Here is a 3,748-nt window from a genome sequence, read left to right on the forward strand (position 1 = left end):
AAATATGTATATATAAAAAGATAAAATTATAGAAACATATATATTACAATAATTATATGAAATTCTTGTTATATTGGTAAAACAAGTATAAATTAAAAATGAAAATATGGATTACGAATGCTATATAAAAATGGCCGTAATCGAATAGATTTTTTTACTTATATTTATATATTTAAAATTTTACCCAAAGGCGAAATATTGAATTTATTCAATATAAATAAAAATCATGGAATTATATAAAGTGAAAAATCTATATATCTATTATATTGCTTATTTCGATTCAAAAAATATGAATGGAATATGAAGGAAAAACATTATTCTGGTTGATCCTGCCAGTAGTTATATGCTTGTCTCAAAGATTAAGCCATGCATGTCTAAGTACACACGAATTAAAAGTGAAACCGCAAAAGGCTCATTATATCAGTTATGGTTCCTTAGATCGTTAACAGTTACTTGGATAACTGTGGTAATTCTAGAGCTAATACATGCAATTAAAACATGAACCTTATGGGACATGTGCTTTTATTAGGCTAAAACCAAGCGATCGCAGATCGTTATATTGGTTGAACTCTAGATAACATGCAGATCGTATGGTCTTGTACCGACGACAGATCTTTCAAATGTCTGCCCTATCAACTTTTGATGGTAGTATCTAGGACTACCATGGTTGCAACGGGTACGGGGAATCAGGGTTCGATTCCGGAGAGGGAGCCTGAGAAACGGCTACCACATCTAAGGAAGGCAGCAGGCGCGTAAATTACCCACTCCCAGCTCGGGGAGGTAGTGACGAAAATAACAATACAGGACTCATATCCGAGGCCCTGTAATTGGAATGAGTACACTTTAAATCCTTTAACAAGGACCAATTGGAGGGCAAGTCTGGTGCAGCAGCCGCGGTAATTCCAGCTCCAATAGCGTATATTAAAGTTGTTGCGGTTAAAACGTTCGTAGTTGAACTTGTGCTTCATACGGGTAGTACAACTTACAATGTGGTTAGTACTATACCTTTATGTATGTAAGCGTATTACCGGTGGAGTTCTTATATGTGATTAAATACTTGTATTTTTTCATATGTTCCTCCCTATTTAAAAACCTGCACTAGTGCTCTTAAACGAGTGTTATTGTGGGCGCGGTACTATTACTTTGAACAAATTAGAGTGCTTAAAGCAGGCTTCAAATGCCTGAATATTCTGTGCATGGGATAATGAAATAAGACCTCTGTTCTGCTTTCATTGGTTTTCAGATCAAGAGGTAATGATTAATAGAAGCAGTTTGGGGGCATTAGTATTACGACGCGAGAGGTGAAATTCTTGGACCGTCGTAAGACTAACTTAAGCGAAAGCATTTGCCAAAGATGTTTTCATTAATCAAGAACGAAAAGTTAGAGGTTCGAAGGCGATCAGATACCGCCCTAGTTCTAACCATAAACGATGCCAGCTAGCAATTGGGTGTAGCTACTTTTATGGCTCTCTCAGTCGCTTCCCGGGAACCAAAGCTTTTGGGCTCCGGGGGAAGTATGGTTGCAAAGCTGAAACTTAAAGGAATTGACGGAAGGGCACCACCAGGAGTGGAGCCTGCGGCTTAATTTGACTCAACACGGGAAAACTTACCAGGTCCGAACATAAGTGTGTAAGACAGATTGATAGCTCTTTCTCGAATCTATGGGTGGTGGTGCATGGCCGTTCTTAGTTCGTGGAGTGATTTGTCTGGTTAATTCGATAACGAACGAGACTCAAATATATTAAATAGATATCTTCAGGATTATGGTGCTGAAGCTTATGTTAGCCTTCATTCATGGTGGCAGTAAAATGTTTATTGTGTTTGAATGTGTTTATGTAAGTGGAGCCGTACCTGTTGGTTTGTCCCATTATAAGGACACTAGCTTCTTAAATGGACAAATTGCGTCTAGCAATAATGAGATTGAGCAATAACAGGTCTGTGATGCCCTTAGATGTCTGGGCTGCACGCGCGCTACAATGAAAGTATCAACGTGTATTTCCTAGACGAGAGGTCCGGGTAAACGCTGAACCACTTTCATGCTTGGGATGTGAACTGAAACTGTTCACATGAACTTGGAATTCCCAGTAAGTGTGAGTCATTAACTCGCATTGATTACGTCCCTGCCCTTTGTACACACCGCCCGTCGCTACTACCGATTGAATTATTTAGTGAGGTCTCCGGACGTGATCACTGTGACGCCTTGCGTGTTACGGTTGTTTCGCAAAAGTTGACCGAACTTGATTATTTAGAGGAAGTAAAAGTCGTAACAAGGGTTTCCGTAGGTGAACCTGCGGAAGGATCATTATTGTATAATATCCTTATCGTTAATAAATATTGTTATAATACAAATAAATACAATTTACCAAAATAAAAATATTACAAAATGATTCCACGGAATCAAAAGTTAAAGTCAAAATAAAATGAAGATGGCTTTTATTTTATATGTGGGGCTTGGCAACCTCATAAAAAGACTTTAACATTATTAATGTTGCTGTGCGTATTTGTGGCAGTACTTACTACAACAACGGCGTTTCCTATAAAAACAAATTCTCGAAAATGGAAATCGAAGAAACTAAACTAAATTCGAAAGTAGAAGTCGAATTAAAATAAAATAATTTTGAATGTGTGGTAATCAAAATAAGTGTGTGTGTATATGGACCATAATATACACGCGTTGCGAATATGTATTGTTCATCTATGTTATGAGCATACGTTGGCTAATGCAACAACCTAAAAATATACAATGTTTGTACCTGTCATCCATCAGGTTAATGTTTTATATAAATTTTGCAGTATGTGTCACCCAAAATAGCAAACCATAACCAGATTATTATGATACATAATGCTTATATGAAACTAAGACATTTCGCAACATTTATTTTAGGTATAAAAATAAATTTATTGAAGGAATTGATATATGCCAGTAAAATGGTGTATTTTTAATTTCTTTCAATAAAAACAATATTGACATTATATAAAATTGAATTATAAAACTCTAAGCGGTGGATCACTCGGCTCATGGGTCGATGAAGAACGCAGCAAACTGTGCGTCATCGTGTGAACTGCAGGACACATGAACATCGACATTTGAACGCATATCGCAGTCCATGCTGTTATGTACTTTAATTAATTTTATAGTGCTGCTTGGACTACATATGGTTGAGGGTTGTAAGACTATGCTAATTAAGTTGTTTATAAATTTTTTATAAGCATATGGTATATTATTGGATTAAATAATGATTTTATTCATAATATTAAAAAAGAAATGAAAAACATTATCTCACATTTGAATGTGAAAACGAAGAGAAATATTTTCTTTTTCAATCAAATAATACTGAGAATGTCTAGCATAAAAAATTGAAATATTTTTCATCTAGAATTGTCTCTTATTAATGATTCGGAAAAAGAAAAATCTTGGTTTTGTTATTATTCTTCGTTGGTTCGTTAAATGGATAAAAATGACTTTGCTTACAAGAACTATTGGAACTATTTATAACGAATTTAATGATTGTTTTTATCATTTATATATAAAGAATTTATGGCAAAATATAGTTATATATACAACCTCAACTCATATGGGACTACCCCTGAATTTAAGCATATTAATTAGGGGAGGAAAAGAAACTAACAAGGATTTCTTAGTAGCGGCGAGCGAAAAGAAAACAGTTCAGCACTAAGTCACTTTGTCTATATGGCAAATGTGAGATGCAGTGTATGGAGCGTCAATATTCTAGTATGAGATAATTAA

At 35.2% G+C, this 3,748-nt stretch overlaps 2 pseudogenes; both read left to right on the plus strand.

Annotated features, from left to right (window-relative positions):
- Positions 1-316: 316 nt before the first annotated feature.
- Positions 317-2,305, plus strand: LOC116802758 (annotated as a pseudogene).
- A 686-nt stretch (positions 2,306-2,991) lies between these two features.
- On the plus strand, positions 2,992-3,169 carry LOC116802756 (annotated as a pseudogene).
- The last annotated feature ends 579 nt before the right edge of the window (positions 3,170-3,748 follow it).

The sequence above is a fragment of the Drosophila sechellia genome, unplaced genomic scaffold (assembly GCF_004382195.2).
Source record: "Drosophila sechellia strain sech25 unplaced genomic scaffold, ASM438219v1 U_213, whole genome shotgun sequence".
Taxonomy (NCBI): domain Eukaryota; kingdom Metazoa; phylum Arthropoda; class Insecta; order Diptera; family Drosophilidae; genus Drosophila; species Drosophila sechellia.